Source organism: Pongo abelii, chromosome 8 (assembly GCF_028885655.2).
Source record: "Pongo abelii isolate AG06213 chromosome 8, NHGRI_mPonAbe1-v2.0_pri, whole genome shotgun sequence".
NCBI lineage: Eukaryota > Metazoa > Chordata > Mammalia > Primates > Hominidae > Pongo > Pongo abelii.
Window position 1 is genome coordinate 92699889 of NC_071993.2, and position 18838 is coordinate 92718726.

General features: G+C 38.4%; 1 protein-coding gene across 4 annotated transcripts in view; it reads right to left on the bottom strand.

The window, feature by feature from the left end:
• PRKG1 (protein kinase cGMP-dependent 1) overlaps nucleotides 1–18838 on the bottom strand; it is a 1319235-nt gene that overhangs the window by 576299 nt on the left and 724098 nt on the right. The window lies entirely within an intron of this gene.

Sequence of the window (18838 nt, forward strand, 5' to 3'; positions counted from 1 at the left end):
TGTGGACTTTGGCAAATTTTCACACCAACTAGTAAGACCATGTGTCCTGGCTTTCCCAGGTACACATGTTGTTCCAAGGTAAGTATGAACAGTGCTCCTTTTCTGTTTGGACAATAAATTATAAAGCCATCCCACCCATAAGCATCAGCTTCCCAAAGCGCAGACAAAGGAAAAGCAAAGCACTCTTGTCATAGGAATATTGTTGAGAGTTACTGTGGTGATGACGGTAAAACTCTTCGCATAGGACATGACATGATATAAAAGCTCAGAAAAGTTTTTTTCTACTATTATTGTTATTAACCAGCAAGATAGTAAGATAGTGAGCATGTTCTGGTGTTTTAAGAGGTGAAAAATTAACCCTTCCAGGATCTGAAATGACTCAGAATTGGAACTTTATGTATGAATGTCTGCATGTGGAGCAAAGTGTGTAGGAGGTAAGATGGTAAGATACAAGAAGCTATAATCAGGGACTGAATTATGGAAGGTCCTGTAGGTCAGAATGAAGAGTGTGGTCTCTATTATACTTTAAGGGGGAAGGTAGTGAAGATTTCTGAAATGAGAATTGACATGACTATATCTGTATTTTCGAAAAATAACTCATTATAGTTTCTCTTTTCCCACCCCTCCCCCCTATTTTCCCTATGATACCAATTCCATTCAGCCAATCCCCAAATCTTTTCTTGGCTACTTCCAGAACAATTCAAACAGGTACCCTTCCCAGCATCTCCCCCATCATCTAAGAGCCTTTTGGGCACAGTTATCATCATCTCTCATCTAGACCTAGCTCCTACTGGGCTCTCTGCTTTCACTCTTGAACCTCAAACTCAGTTTATTCATCACAGAGAAGCTAGAATCCTCTCTTTTATTTGTTTTCTTTTTAAAATTTCCTGGGGATAATTTTAGATTTACAGAAAAGTTCTGAAAGATATTATAGAGAGTTCCTGTACACCTGTCCCCCAGCTTTCCCAATGTTACCATCGTACACAACCCAGGTATGTTTATCAAAGCTGAAAAATGGATATATCTATATTAACCTAACTACAAACATTATTTAGATTTCACTGTTTCTCCACTAATATCCTTTTTCTGTTTGAGGATTTAATCCAGGATTTTGTGTTGCATTTAACTGTTGTATCTCCTTAGTGTTCTCCAATCTATGACAGTTACACAATCTTTCTTTGATTTTCATTGACATAACAGTTCTAAGGAACATTAATTAGGTATTTTGTATAATGTCCCTCAATTTGTGTTTGTCTTTTGTTTTCTCATGATTATGAATTTGGGGGATGATTATCACAGAAGTAAAATATCCCTCTTATTAGATCATGTCGGGTAACATTAACCTTCATTACTTGGTACTAGTGGTGTCTGCCGGGTGTCTCCATTATAAAGTTACTGCTTTTTCTCTTTCCGTATTCTTGTTCATTGCAAGTGAGTCACTAAAACCTGCCCACATTCAAAGGGCAAGGAATTAAGCTCCACTTCCTCAAGGAGGGAAGATCTATATTTACTGCTTGGAATTTCCCTTTTTTTCTTTTTTTTTTTTTTTGAGACAGGATATTGCTCTGTGTCCCGGGCTACAGTGCAGTCTTGCAATCATCTCTCACTGCAGTCTTGAACTCCTTGGGCTCAAGTGATGCTCCCTTCTCAGCCTCTCGAGTAGCTAGGACTGCAGGCACTTGCCACCATGCCCAGATAATTTTTAAAATTTTTTGTAGAGATAGTCTTCCTTTGTTATTTAAGCTGGTCTCAAACTTCTGGCCTCAAGCCATTCTCCTGCCTAGGCCTCCCAAGGTGCAGAGATTACATGCATGAGCCACCACACCTGGCCTAGGAATTCTAACTTTTTTTTTTTTTTTTTTTGCACTCATTAACTATCCTTACTCCACTCCCCTCACCCCTGGCCCCTTCTACACTTCCCAGCCTCTGGTAACCATCCGTCTACTCTCTGTCTCTATGGGTTCAATTGTTTTGATTTTTAGATTCCACAAATAAGTGAGAACATATGATGTTTGCCTAGGAATTTATCTGTAAGAAAGATTTGTACTTCCTTCCTCATTTATTTATTTATTCAAACATTTTACTTATATCACTATGATTCATGAATATTTATTCTATAACATGCTTTCAAAGATAGAAATTCTATGTGTCACTTGTCTGCTTAAAATGCCCCAATGGCTACCCTTTAGAAGAAAATCTAAGAAGGAAATCCAAACTCCTTAGCCTTCCGACAAAGCCTATCTAATGCACCTAGCTTGATGCATCTATCTCATACCACTCCTCACTCCCTACTCTCGCCCTCACCGGCCCACAGTAGCATAGCCACACTGGCCTGGCCTTCACTTGAGCTTGTTGGACTGCTCCCCTGTTCCCACCTCTGGACCTTGCACGAGGTGTTCTCTGCCAGGAATACTCTTATTTCTGCTTTTTATTTAGTACTCAGCTTAGAAGCGACCTTTTCAGAGAAGGCTTTCTTGATCACCTATTTCAAAGTAACCAGTTATTCTTATATTCTTTTCATAGTAGCCGTTATTATTATTTTACTATATCAATTTGTTGTTTTTCCCCACCACCAGCTCCACTTGAATGTAAACTCTAGGAGAAGAGGGGCTTCATTTCACAACACCTAGCACCCAGAACAATGTCTAGTGCACAAGAAATAATTAAATGTTTAATGAGTGTATACATAAACATGAATGAAGGGGAGGACTAAGAAACCTGAGACAGAAAGATGATTTAGAAAACTATTATTAATGTAATAATCAAGGCAGAAACCAATGAAGACTTAAATTTCATAGAAGACTTGTAATGTGCTGACTGTGCTGTTGATGATAAGTTCATTATTTCTTTTTTTTTTTGAGACAGAGTCTCGCTCTGTCGCCCAGGCTGGAGCGCAGTGGCACAATCTCAGCTCAGTGCAAGCTCCGCCTCCCAGGTTCACGCCGTTCTCCTGCCTCAGCCTCCTGAGTAGCTGGGACTACAGGCGCATGCCACCATGCATGGCTAATTTTTTCATATTTTTAGTAGAGACAGAATTTCACCGTGTTAGCCAGGATGGTCTCGATCTCCTGACCTTGTGATCTGCCCACCTCGGCCTCCCAAAGTGCTGGGATTACAGGCGTGAGCCACAGTGCCTGGCCCATTACTTCTTCATTTCTAAAGATGCTTCCCTTCTTACTTGAGGATCATAAATTTCATACTCTAATCCAGGGATGTGCCTGGAGTTAAGCACAAAGCCACCCTTACATTAAATCAGCACAGTGACTAGTTTTCAAAAATAATTAGCTGCCCTCCTGGCTCTGTGTCCCCTAGCTTTATTTGACAAATCCTTCCTTTGGTCTCCCAATCAGTTGCCAAAGCTAATTCCCAAACAGTTCCCAAACTGTTGCCTAAGCTGTTACTCAGAGCTCATGTCTACGCAGGAACAAAACCAGACAAAAAGGGTGGAGAGAAAGGAGACTGCAAAGAGGGGGAATGTCTGGTATTTGTCTTCCATCTGCTTCCCCAGTCTTAAGTCTTGCTCTGCTCTATTTTCAGACCTGGGTACGTCGACCTGAGGGTGCTTTCATGGTTTCCTTACTGGAAGAACCAGCTGGAATTCCGCTGCCCACCAGTGTGTTCACATTGCCTGCCACTCCCTCCCACCCTCAATCCTGACAAGACTTTTATACTTTGCAAAAAGCAATATTATTGGCCGGGCACAGTGGCTCACGCCTGTAAACCCAGCACTTTGGGAGGTCAAGGCAGGTGGATCACTTGAGGTCAGGAGTTCAAGATCAGCCTGGCCAACATGGTGAAACCCCGTCTCTACTAAAAATACAAAAAGTTAGCCAGGCGGGCATGGTGGCCTGCACCTATAATCCCAGTCACTTGGGAGGCTGAGGCAGGAGAAGAGCTTGAACCTAGCAGGCAGAGGTTGCAGTGAGGTGAGATGGCGCCACTGCACTCTGGCCTGTGCAACAGACAGAGCGAGACTCCATCTCAGAAAAAACAGCAATATTATTAACAAAACTGCCCTACATTCACTTCAAAGGAGGTCAAGAGAGAGACGAAACCAGAAATCAGGCAATAAAGAACTTGTTTTAATTCAATCTTAAGCCGATGTTCGTACGAACCTGGAGGCTAATCTGTATGCTCACTCTGGGAATGCTGGGTTATTAAGGTAAGTGATCAGGGAACTTATTTCCAGGAAACACTTTAAGTAAAATGTTGTAAAAGACTGTGGACAGATGTTTAGGTCCCAGGACACCAGATACTTCAGAGGTCTTGGGGTACATGACTGCCCAGATACCTGGGCTTAATTTTGAGACATGGATTTTAGAATGGCAGAGAATGTTATGTTTGACTGTAAGCCTAGATGAAGACACTCAAATATCCTCCAGGACAATTATCAGAAACATGGGTGATGGACTGCAGACTAAAAGAGCCAGGTTTCTGCTTGATAGCCAAATAAAAGATGTAATTGCTTTTGGAAGCTGTGTGAGGTGAATTCTCTCCCACTCCCCACAAGAGCAGCAGATAGGAACAGGCAAGAAGCAAACAGTAGTAGCAGCAGGTGGTAGAAAGAAAGAATGAAGTGTTTCATTTCACCAGGAGAAGGGGTAATAAGGGACCATCAAAGCAAAGAATATGGAACTATTATGATGCTTGACATCCACATAGCAAGAAGCCTCAGCATTTGTGGGAAGTGAGATTTGGGAGGAGAATATAGAATGGCTTGGCATCCTAATAATCCCTGTGTCTATGAATGCCTAAGACCCACCTGTCTAATGACAAGCTTGGAAAGGCCTGGGAAAGTAAAGTTCACACAATCACATATAAAAATGTCAACATTTTTAGTGGACATCATTAAATTTAGTAATATACATCTAAGTAAGTTTTCTAAGAAAAGTTTTCAAACATTTTTTTCATTCTGACTTTCCATATCAGGGCGGTTTACATCATCCCCTTAGATATAAGGCAGGGTGAATCTTGGTGCAATCATAGAAAAATGGCAATATGTCCCCTTTTATGTGGGAGGAAGTCAACAGGATAGGAGATCTAGAATAGTAACAATAGTGACAATAATAACTGCTATTTTTAACAGATGTTTATTTCTTAGACTGTAGAATCACTTTCTATTCCATAGAACAGTTACATTTCAGGACACATTAATGCCCTCCACTTGAATATAATAATAGTAATCATGTTCAAATGAAGGGTTTCTCAAAATGAAGTCTGCATACCCCCTGAGGACTTGATTCCAGATGTTCATTCCAAATGCAGATTCCAGGGCTCTCTGTCCAGAGTTTTATTTAACTTGCCTAGAGGAGACCCAGGTATCTTTATTCTATTGAGTTCCTGTAGAGATTTCTGACACATGCTAATTTGATTAAGAAATCTTTCATAATTTGTAGATTTATTTATATATGAAGCTTGAAAAACAGTAGAAAAATGAAATCTAAGTTGTATATAATGAAATGCTTTTGTGGAGTGAGGTGATGAGGAACACAGGGTAAATAAAGTCTAACAATAAATAAAAGCATATCACGAAAAACCAAACCTCCCTATTATCCTATCCTCCAGTCTTCTTACACACAGAAAACTATTATTAGTGTCTTAGATATCCTTTGAGAAAAACTTTATGAATATACCAATGAACAGCTCATTGGTATATTCCCATTGGGGGAAATAAAAAAAGAATAGTGGCATGCGATAACACTGTCCTGTCCCTTGATCTTTTTCATTAAGTATATTTGTAAGAGATAATTTCATAAGAACACATAGAGATTACTCTCATTTTTTTAAAATAGTTGCATGTAATTCTCTAATAAAGGGTACATTTTGATGACATACAGCTCTAATAAATATAAATCATTTATCTAATTCACTGTTAATATATATTTAGGTTGTTTCCTGCATTTCGTGAGTACAAACGATGAATGATACGTTCCAACCTTTCAAAACCACTGCTCCAAGTGATGATAAGGGGAAGGATAAATCAGTCTTTCAGTGACCACAGGGAAATGTCATGGTCATTGGCTGATATATCTGACATTCTCTGGAATGGCTGGTACATACTGTAGTACACAAAAATTTTGACCTACCACATCCCTCCATCTTCCTCTTTACGTCATTTCTTTGCCTTCTACATCTCTTCCTTCTGTCTTTCAAGATATAAAGGACCCTTTTCTTCCTAAAATTCTACCCCTTTAAACTACCCATCTTTCTTTCATTCTACTATTTTCGTTGTCATAAATGTGCCTTAAGTCTCCCACCTGATTGAAGGTTGCTGCAGGACAGTAGCTCATGCCTCCCCCATGGTGTTTACATGGAGTTTGTAGACACTCTTTCCCTCTCTACAAAGAGAAGTATGGTCATCCAATATGGTAAGCCCTATGTAAGTGTAAAAAATAAAAACAATAGGCTGGGAGCGGTGGCTCACGCCTGTAATCCCAGCACTTTGGGAGGCCGAGGTGGGCGGATCACGAGGTCAGGAGATCGAGACCAACCTGGCTAACACAGTGAAACCCTGTCTCTACTAAAAATACAAAAAATTAGCCGGGCTTGGTGGTGGGTGCCTGTGGTCCCAGCTACTCGGGAGGCTGAGGCAGGAGAATGGTGCGAACCTGGGAGGCGGAGCTTGTGGTGAGCCAAGATCGTGCCACTGCACTCCAGTCTGGGCAACAGAGTGAGACTCCATCTCAAAAAAATAAAAATAAGAATAAAAATAAAAAATAAATAAATAAAAACAACAGTGAACACTGATCTACTGAGTTAAAATAGCTCTTTTAGATTCTAAATAACATCTGGGATTCTAAATAATGTTTGGATGCCTTTTTCTTAAAAGATATTAGAAACCATATAATTATATTGCTGCCCTGTCTGACCCAATACTAATACACTAAACACAATCACTTGCATTACATAAACTTATAGAAGCCTGAGGTGTGCATCATGTTTTAGAGTCTGCAAAAGACTTCCATAGTTCTAAAGCTAGGAAATGTTCAATCCATCTTAATACTCTATTTAAAAATTATGCCTTTTGAACATCTAAACATGAAATCTGCTATTTTACGTGTTTTTCTTTACCAAAGAATCATATATATCTTATTCCACATATATTTCTTTCTTTTGAATGACAGTTTAAATGTAAAACAGCTTAAATTAATAGCTACTTCTTCTGCTTTACTTTTCCCCTATGTGAAATAACTTAGAGTTGATAGGCACTCTGTTTTAATAAGGAAGCAACCATCAAAAATTAGAAAAGAATTCAACACAATAAATTTTCTTGGCAAAATAACATATTAGCTAAATGGTTTTTATTAAATCACCTGTTCAATTGGCCTCTGGTTTAAGTGCTATGCAATAAATGACAAAATAACCCTTTGCAAAAAATTTTCAATATTCTGTCATGTGGTTATAGATTTCAGATTTTTTTCCTGTCAGTTTTATGCTGCATTTCTTTACAAAAGTGACAGGAAGCTGACAAGGCAAGAAAAGTTAGAAAATGTGGCTGCTGGTGAAATTTAATAGAATGTTTCCTTTGGGGGAATAAAACATGTATTCTAAGTGCAGAAAAATATAAATTAGAACTTTTTAGGAGTTAATGATTTTCCTTAATGAAACTGCTGACAGTTATATTCCAACTCTGGCTTTTACTTGGTGTATAATCCTGGGAAAATTAGTTACCCTAACTGTGCCTCAGTTTTCTCATCCATCAAAAAAAAAACCCCTCATAGAGTTATTATGCAGGTAGAATGAGCAGTTATGTGTAAAACACTTAGCATGGGATGGCATTGTAATTCTAATAATAATTGTTTGGATTCACATGGCTCTCTTATGTGAGGATGAGGATTAAATAATATTTTAGAGTCAACATTTATAAAAAAGACAGAGTTGTATAATGATACTGCTATATATTAAATCTTCAATTTTCCAAATAGTGTTGCAAATAAGCATTAAAACTTGACAATAATTGTAATAGATAAATGTCAATAGAGTTTAGAACACACTTCCCCAAAATATGGCACCTTGGCAGATGAGAAAACAGCAGAAACAGGAAGATCACTCTCACCTTCTCTGGACCTTTCTTTCTGGAACCAGGTCATAAAATCTAGTAAGGACTTTCTGATCTTCCCCTGAAGCAAGTCATAAGACCATGTAAGAGGTGCCCTCCTTATACTCAGAGGAAAGGAGACATGGAGGTGCCAAGAAGAAACTGAACAAATAGGCTTTGCTAAGTTTCCCCCAGTTTACTATGGTTAGATCACAAACTTTTGTCCTCCTTTCATATTTCTCCATGACTATCCAATCTTCATCAAACTTAGCACAAAATTACTCATGTTTGCCAGTTTCTTCAGGTCTTCGTTTCCTTATGAAGGCTCCTGTATCATATAAAACTTATTTTCATTAAATTTATATGCTTTCCTCTGCTTCATCTGTTTATTATAGGAACCTCAGCCATGAATGCAGAATGGGTAAGGAAAATATATTTTTCCTTCCCTACAATGTATATGGAAAGACTATTTAAAGAGAAAAGAAGAAAAGAATATAAACTCATTACCCCCATGGTTTATTGCAGCCTTTGCCATTCTGGATCTATCTATTAAAGTGTTTTCTTCTAAGTTCACCCACAACTCAAACACTCTCCACCAATTTAACTTTTCCAACAATCCATCTTATCTGCTTTCTCACCCAACCACCCACAATCACTGACAGCTTCCTCCTACACACAGGAAAAGTGCTGGTGTCTTCCAAAGGAAGTAGACAAAAAATGCTACAGCTTTGAGATAAACAATCAGAATTGCCTTGGAACCATGAGGAGGGAAACTAAAGGCAAGACAACTTCAATTTCGTATGGTGTAATTCTTTCTAGGAGAATATAACTCTCCTCTACCTAGACAACAGGAAGCATACACACTTATATTTTAAGTAAAAGAAGGAGGTCAGAAAGTAATGGACATAGTGGGCAGCAACTACAGAAACAGGAGAAAGAGAAAAAATTAGGAGACCGTATATGAAAAAGAAAGGTCAGGCCAGGTGTGGTGGCTCACGCCTGTAATCCCAGCATTTTGGGAGCCCGAGGCAGGTGGATCACGAGGTCAGGATGATCGACACCATCCTGGTTAACACGATGAAACCCTGTCTCTATTAAAAATACAAAAAATTAGCCGGGCATGGCGGTGGGTGCCTGTAGTCCCAGCTACTCAGGAGGCTGAGGCAGGAGAATGGTGTGAACCCAGGAGGCAGAGCTTGCAGTGAGCCGAGATCGCACCACTGCACCTCCAGCCTGGGTGACAGAGCAAGACTCCATCTCAAAAAAAAATTAAAAAAAAAAAAGAAAAAGAAAGATCAGCTTAGGAAGCAAAGTTCTCAAATAACATAATTAACACAGCTAGTCACTGACCAGCCCAAAATGGGAATTGTAATTATTTCACGTGTTTAAAAAAGAAAACCCCACTGGCTGGGCGCAGTGGCTCACACCTGTAATCACAATACCTGTGGGAGGCCGAGATGGGAGGTTTGCTTGAGGCCAAGAGTTCGAGACCCTGGCTAACCTAGGGAGACCCCCACCTCTATTAACAGAAAAGAAAATTAAATAAAAATATTTCCCGCCCCCACAAAATAGGACGATGTATCATGGCATCAACAGGCACATTGACTCTACTGTCCCTGGTTAGCAAGCTATCATGCTTCGCTTGTGAGAAGAAACTGATAGCATCATTTGCTTAAAGCACAATGATATTTAAATTTAATTGTAGTCATTTAAGTAATAAATTTGGTTCTATGTTTACTTCTGTGGTACTTAAATATTGTTCTCAAGAAATCATGCTTTAAGGTTAACGTTTAAGAAATCTGGCTGTGAAATGACCATTAGCTGCTCAATGAGTCAACGGCCTGGCAACAATGTACTATCCATAGAGCAGGCTTGCCTGAAGCTTCTGCTTCTAGATGAAGGGGTGTGTGAGGAGCTGTTAGTGTTATGATGACTTTGAGTCGAATGCTGCTATAAATCATAATCCCTATCTTCAGTATATACAGGTAGATAGAATTCGGGGAGTGACAGTCCTTTTCTCAGTAATAAAGAAAAAAAAATCTTTCATCTTGAACCTCAGAAAGAGGGTCAATGGATGAACAGCAGTTACATTTTCATTTTCTATATACCTCTCAGGAAATCAAACAAATCAAAAAATGCATTTGGAAACTGTCTGCTCAAATCCTCTATTCTCTATCTTGTCTGACAGAAGGGAAACTCCTTGCAGGCACAGCTGTTCTTCTGCCAGAGACTCAAATCTGAGCACCATAAATCCTCAGTGTAAGTTCAAGAGAAAGGCTAATGATAAAGTTTCCTGTGAAAGTACTACTGAAAAGAGAAGTCACATTTTCATTCACATTTAAACTCCCATATTGTCCAACTGTGTGCCTACCTTCCACACAGTATATACTCAGTATTTATAAAATACATGCTGATATATATAAAATTCAACATTTAGTTGAATAATGAGTATCCTAGCTTTAGTATCCTAAAGCATTGTCAAACCCTTGCTGCTCTGAAATGTGTCAGGTAAGTTTCCTTCCTGATGGGGATGCAAACACTTTCCTTCCCTCCCTCATCTCTGCCTCCCCATTTGCAGACACCTGCTGTCAGGAGGATTTCCCAGAACCTCTCCTCCCTGTGGAAGTCCTGCTGATAAGAATGAAGACCTGCAACAATTACCCAGTCCTGGGACCTTGGCAACAAACTCCAGACCACTACATGGGCAGAAAAATGTTGGCACTTTCTTTATTCTCCCTGCAGGCATCAGCTTCCCTTTCCTAGACCCCTCAAGGGCTATGGACCAACACAGGCAATTCCATTTTCAAGGCTAACAAAAGGCTGAGCTCTAGAGGAATAGGTCATTTGCACTTGCCTGTTTTCCAGCAGGCACTTGTTTTGTTCCCCAGAGCCAGGATGGAATTGACAAACACCTGGAGGCCAGAGAGAAAAGTTTCTCATTGTACTGCTCTGCAAGAATGTATACGCAGCTATTTCAGCATAAATGTCAGATGACAGTGATAAAGATGATAATAACTGAAAGAATTGTCACTATGATTTTGTCATTAAACTGTCAAGAAAAATGGTCAATATTTTTATATGAAGGATGGAAGAGTTTGATATTTTAAAAGTACACTGTATTCACCTTCAAGAACATCACGCATTATATATGGTGTGAACTTTCTAAAAACTGTGAATTGGTGCCTAACATTCCTCTACTGTTTTATATTAGACCGTTTTTCTAACTGGAAGTCCACATTTGAACATTTCTAAGAAAATGATCTATTTTTGGAAATAATGTTTTATGTTTTGCAGAGATTGAGAGAATGATTTAGAGGAAGGTCGTGGACAAACTTTCTCTGGCAGAATGTGCATTGGAAATGGCTGTCTAGCTCAAAACAGCCCTTTTAACTGCTCCCTTCCTTCATAAGAGTAGGTCGCCAAAGTATTTTTGGAATTCATGGTCAACCAGGATAGATATTCAGCAGTAACCAGTATGGCTACACCAGTGGTACAGGATGATAGATGCTCCCTCAAGCCCCTTAAGTCAGTCTCCTGACCTCTCCATGACCTGGAAGGTAAAGGAGGTTAACAAGGTTAACAACTGGCACCACAAAGGTCTGTAGGCTTCCTCCTGCTCCAGCTGACTACCAGGCCCCAGCAGACATAGACTGGTAAATGGTCTCACTATCACTCTGGCTCCAACCTCTTAACAATGCTGAATTGAATCACAGATACACATCAGAATAAAGCTGGACCTTCAGATTCCCAGTTCCAGAAAACTGGAATGACAATGGACTAGAGAGAGAAATAGGAGATCTGATCCTTCAACAGAGGAAAACCACCACAAATGTACAAAGAGATGCAGCGAAGAGGGAGTGAGGAAGGGAGTGGGGAGACAAAGATTTTGAGAGAGAGAGAAAGAGATGGGAATAGAGTATTCTGAATGCCAACAATTATCCATTTTTTCTTTTCCTAGAGGCTACTGCATTACTGCTTGTTATGGAGTCAATTATGTCCCTCAAAATTCATATGTTGAAGCCCTAGCCCACAATGTGACTGTATTTAGAGACAGAGCCTTTAAAGAGATAATTATAATTAAATGAGGTCATACGTGTGCACCCCTCATCTAATACAATGGATGTCCTTACAGGAAAAGGAAGACACCAGAGTGCATGCACACAGCAGGTGATGTGAGGACACTGAGGAGGCAGCCATTTGCAAGCCAAGGAGAGAGGATCAGGAGAAACCTAACCTACTTGCACCTTGATTTTGAACTTCCAGCATGTAGGACTGTAAGAAAATAAATTTCTGTTTAAGTCTGTGGTATTCTAATACAGCAGCCTAGCAGATTAATTTCTGTGGGTTCTGAGAGATAACAAAATGTCACGAAAATAACCACCACCTCCTTTGCTTACCTTGGTTGGAATTGGTTTCTGTACCTGTACCATAAAGCGCTAGCTACTACATTCCTATAAACATTAGATTTTAGGTTTTCTAATTTCTAACTCAAGAATCCAGAGTTAGAAGGTAAATTTAAACTGGCATTCTTGACGTAATGTTTTTCAAGGATCATTCAACTGTGACAATGAATCTAAAATACATTCTGTTAAAGTGACATTTGTTGTTTTCAACAGTCTGAGCCTGGAATCAAATGTTTTCAGAAAGTCCTCTTTCCTGTAACTTGGTACAAATATAGGCACATTCTCAGACCAACCTAGCCTCAGAAGAGATATACTAGCCAAATTTCTGAAGTGAGTGGCATTTACACATTTCTCTGAAGTGAGGTGTTGTATTGTTCTGGTCACAGGAAAAAAAAAAAAAAGATTCATACGTTGTTCCACTTAAATAGGGTATCTTTATTCAGACCTAGTTACAGGGCTTGTACTTTTCCACAGTTTATGAGGATACTTCTGCATTCCTTCGGGTGACAGCCTGAAGCACGAATAAGGGAGATCTGCTTCTTGTCTAATTAGTTATTATGCCTTTCTATGTTTGAATAAATGGCCTATGTCTGCCAGTGCACACTTAAAAGTAGTAGTCCTAATATCACCCTGAACAGGACTATGCGCTCAAATAGGTACCTGTGTGGCAGAACGATGTGGTGTTAAATAAGGCTATATCCTCCATAGTCAAAGTTCAGGCAGGCCCTTTTAATAAAAATGGACAAGTGGAATTCTAGCCGACCAAATATTTGAAGAGTGCATTTCATGGTTTAGTACAAGAACCTAATGCGCACCAAGATGATCAGTAAAATTCTCATTGAAGTATTCTATGGGATCAAGCCTATAAAGTATCCATTTCAACTACAAATCTACCAAAAGCTAAAATGGCAGTGTTAAGGTTGTACAACTTGAAAATAATATAATCTGACAAGACCATTAGTACAAGTACAAGCCTTTCAATAATAAAAATAAAGATATAGGCCCCCAAATAAATAGCATTAGACTAAAACTTGTGTCTCTTTCCACAAAAGACGCTACTTCATCTACTACTACTACATAACAAATGTAGATTAATAATTACCATACAATGTAAGGAATAATAAAAATGTAAGTATATCATGTATTCCACAGAACAATCCAATACAGGTGACATTATTCTCATTTAAAAGATGGGGAAATGGAACCACAGAGAGGTGAAGTAATTTGTATAAGGCCACACAATTTCTTGTTGAACTAGGTAGCCAATCTAAGTCACTCTGACATTAAAATCTCTGTGTTCTTAATTCCTTCACTCTACTGCCTTTTCTAAGTGCTGAGAGTATAGTTTGGATGAGAAAAATCTAAATATCTAAATCCTTTTACAAGCTAGATCAGTAACTGGACATTTGAGCCTGGTCTAATTTCTTTCCTTTCCTGGGCGTCATTTTCTTTTCTTTATCTATTAAAAAAAAAAAAAAATAGGGCTGGACTTTGCAATCCCTTCCAGGGAGAACATTTGGTTCTGTTCAACCTCAAGTCCAGAAATGGCAGACTCCCAGCAGCCCCAAATTCATGTAGTCTGCACTTGCCAATAACAGTGATTCATCCTGTGTATAAGTAAATGAAATTCAGGGCCAGGCATCATGGCTCACTCCCAGCACTTTGGAAGGCCGACGCAGGAGGAGCATTTGAGGTTAGGAGTTTGAGTACATGAAATTTGCTTTTTATTCCTCTGTACATTGTTTCATATTAAATACGTTAAACATTTTGGGAAAAAAAAGTTATATACCAAATTAATTTGAGCTCTTTCATTTTATGGAAAAATGCATGCTTTATCTAACTGGATGCTTTATAAAAGTCTTTATGTGAAGTTTAACTATAGTCCTGCAAATTGAAAAAGGAAACATTTTCTCTATTGCTTCAGTCTTTATACCTCACAGTCCATCTGTTACCACAGCACTGATTGTGATGTCACAACTGCAATTAGTTACACTCAGAGACAATCAGGAAAAAGGCCAAGGGAGATGGTGCCCAGGCATCAATAACTTGTGATTACTGTACTACTTATGAAATAGAAAGTTCAAATTCAGGACACCTGCTTTCAGGTTGTCGTTATGCCACTTAGTAGCTATGTATCCTTAGGCAACTCATTTAATAGAACAATGATTTATAAGCTTGATTTCTTAAGTCAAATGGTTTGTGTTCAAATCCTCGTTCTGCTAGTTAACATAGGCACACTAGTTAACTTCTCTGTGCCTCTGTTCTTTACCTATACATTGAGGAACTATGACTGCCTATCTTCAAAAGGTTGCAGAAAGAATAAAATATTATATTATATAAAGCATTTATCAAAGAGCCTTCTCCCTACTAAGTGCTCAGAGTTTGCCTTTATAAAGGATCTGTATTTTGAGTGAGTCCATTGTTAGGTAAAGTTCTACATAATAACTGAGTTTCTTCATTATTAAAAATCAGGAAACAACTGCATGTACTTCATAAGACTGTTATCAAGACTAAATGTGGAAACCCAGAGAAAAGTATTTTGTAAGCAAAAGGCACTAAATTATCATTTGGTTAACATCTATTATTTTGTTATTATAAGATGACCTTGTATTAATTTAAAAACATTTACTAAGTGCTTGGAATATAAAAGGCACTGGACCAGGCATTGTGGAGAATATCAATCAGATATGGATTTTCTGGTAATACAAGAATATTGATACCTCTAATATAGAAGATAATGAGTACCAAACCAATACTCTAAATGGAAGTCTTTGAGGTGAGCATTGAAGAACAGAAAGATTTAAACATGGGGGAGGGAAGAGAAGAAGAGGAAAAAAGGAAGCATCCCTGACAAATAGTATCACAAAAAGCTAGGAGGTGAAAAAATACAGATCATGTATGATAAAAAGTGAGTGGTACAATTTAGCCAGAGGAGAATATGTGAAGGGATGGAGGGCAAGTAATGAGAATGAAGCTACGTAATAGAGTGTGTTATATGTAGGAAGAACAACTGCCACAATTTAGATTAAAAGTTATAAGGTATTAAAAAAGAACAGCCCAGGTAGAAAATATATAGAAAAGGATTAGATAAGTTTGGTATTCTTAAGCCTCTGCCATTATTATTCTATATTCATGTTTCAGGGGGTGGTGAAGGAAGCCTACTGACTCTCACATCAAGTTCACATTCATGAATCTGAACTTCAAAACCTTTTATAATCTGTCCCAGAAGCCCATCTTTTGTCACACTCCTCACCAACTCTCTTGGTTTCCTCTGAGGCCATAAAAAACACCAGGTCCCAATTTTTTGCGTTGGCTATTACTAGCTCCTGGTTTATTTTCTTCATCTTCTACCTATCTATGCCAGATTATAACCCATCCCTAAATCTCATTTCCATCAGAAAGCTTTCCTTGATGATCTAAACCATATCACTCTCTTCCATCTCTATATACTTTATCGCATATCTATTTTATCAAATGGCAACATGGAAGAACTATCACTGACCTAGGAATAAAATGACAAGAGTCCTGGCAGCGTGCCTTCTCTTTGATTTGAGGCATGTTATTCAATGCCACAGGTTCCGTCCTTGGTAAAATGCAATATTTGTGAATTAGCAAACTTTAAAGTCATTTCCTGTCATTCATTCAACAAATATATAATGAACATCCACCTGTGCTGAGCTCTATTCCAGGTGCTGAGGATACAGAGGTGAAAACAAAATATCTACCTATCTATCTATCTTTCTATCTATCTATCTCTCTATCTGTCTATCAGCTACTATACTATAATTGCATTCTTTTTATTTTATTTATTTATTTATTTATTTATTTATTTTTGAGACAGAGTTTCAGTCCGTTGCCAAGGCTGGAGTGCAGTGGTGTGATCTCAGCTCACTGCAACATCCACATCCTGGGTTCAAGCGATCCTCAAACCTTGGCCTCCAAAATAGCTGAGATTAGAAGCATGCACCACCACACCTGGCTAATTTTTGTATTTTTAGTAGACACGGGGTTTCACCATTTCACCATGTTGGCCAGGCTGGTCTTGAACTCCTGACCAAATGATCCACCCGTCTCCGCCTTCCAAAGTGCCAGGATTACAGGCGTGAGTCACTGTGCCTTGTAACTATGATTGCATTCTTATAATGTAGTGGTTCTCAAAATTGAGCTTGCATTAGAATTACCTGGAAAACTTGTTCAAAGATTTCTCTGTTTCTGATGCAATCGATTTGGAGTAGGGCCCCAAACTTTTAATTTCTAAGATGTTTCCTGATGATGCTGATGCCACTGAACCAAGGACCACATTTAGAGACCTTCTTTTCTGGTAGACTATTGTTTTCACTGCTGTATTGTCAGCGCTTGGAATAAATATTGATGGAATGAAATAATAAATTTGAGGCACTTAGTTAACTGATAAAGGGGGATATATAATGATTTTATAGTTTAGAAGGAAAATTGCAATTTTACTGAAAGTTAAAGGAGTTACTATAATCAGAAAGGTACAAGGTATAAGCAAGGTTTACATCCAAAGAAAAACAAAATTACTTCTAACCTAGGGGAAAGGGTAGAAAGGTCATAGAAAGCTTTGTGGAGTAGTTTATTTGAGCTATTCCTTGAAGGACCCATACACTTATTTCAAAAATGGCTGTCATTACTCAAAATATTTTTAGTTCTTGTCTTTGGAATTTGTCTACTGAATCTATAGTGAATCTTTTCTTTTTTCCTTACACTCTATAGTGAATCTTTTTTTTTTAAATTGCCTCAAAGTGGATAGAATTTTTGTATTATGATGTAAGGTTTGATATTTGGAATTAGCTAAGCATGATATTTTTGCCAAATCTGGTCAGGAAGTTGGGTGATTTTGTTGCATAATTCTCTTCTTTGTTAAAAATAAAGTATACTTTTCAGTTAATGTACCGATTTTCTAGTATGACTTATAAATGAAGGCCCAAAGCAATTTCAGGGTAGAAGTTCAAAAATCAGTCGAGGCCAGGTGCAGTGGCTCATGCCTGTAATGCCAACTCTTTGGGAGACTGAGGCAAGCAGATCGCTTGAGCTCAGGAGTTCGAGACCAGCCTGGCCAACACGGTGAAACCCCGTCTCTACAAAATACACAAAAAATTAGCCATGAGTAGTGGCACACGCCTGTAGTCTTTACTCGGGAGGCTAAGGCAGGAGAATTGCTTGAGCTCCGGAGGCAGAGGTTGCAGTGAGCCAAGATCACGCCATAGCACTCCAGCCTGGCTGACAGGAGTGAAATCCTGTGTCAAAAATAATAATAATAATAATAATTTTGAACAATGGATTAAGTTTGTAGTTTCTGAAAGTGATTAAAGGACAGTTTCCATCTGGCCATAGATGCTCTTGTGTGTTTGAAATCAGTCTTAATATATTTGGTATTAATCTATTGAAAGAATCAACATCTGAACATACACTATACCATGTACACTTTTCTTCAGAGTGTATGCCATGCTATAAATATCTAAAATTTAAACTTTATGGGAATAAAAAAGCAGTATAAAAATGGATGTTCTTCCAAGTTAGAGCTATAAAAAAAATATGTACTGGTACCAGGAAATATACATAGGTTTATCTGAGCTCTTAATTTGGGGCCATTCAGTTAACGATAAGTATTAGTTTATGTGTTCTGGGCATGGAATTACATGGTGGGTCACACTGGCCCTGTATGAACGGGGGCATGACAAACCGTTCTTCCAGTTTGGAATAGTGGGACTAAAGAGAACATGGAAAGCCTGTGACTAAAGCACACTCTACAGTCATAACTTCCCCCTTCTTGTTTGTCCCTATAGTCCTTCAGCTACTCTCTGTTCACCCAGTCTTCATGTCCAGGGTATCTTCAGTAGCAGATCAGCATGTACTAGAATAGTATATTAATAGTAAATTAATAATGTTTTAAAAACCTTTACCTCCAACCTTTTAATAAGAGTGTACCAAATTTAGTTTGGTCTGATGTAAATGAGAAAATCTACTACCAATCCCTAGGACCAATGATTCTTAAAGATCTCCAAACCAGCAGCATCAGCATCACCTGAGAGCTTATTAGAAATGCAAATTCTCCAGACCTGATAAAGTAGAATCTGACTTAACAAGCCGTGGCTCAAGGTGGTTCTGATACACGTGAAGACCACTGGTTTAGACAGTATCAGCAGTAAAGAAACCCTGTCAAGCTGTGCAATCGTCTATGAATTTTGCAACATATTATAATACCACATTACCATCTTCATGATTACTACATTTAATACACACACAATTACACACATATTCAACTTGTAAGTTACCCTTGACAGAATGTGTATAAAAAAGGTATGGCTTCTCTTTGTAATGTGATGGTATAGAAGGAAGAAAAATAAATTTGTCTTTAGTTTTTTGAAATGATACT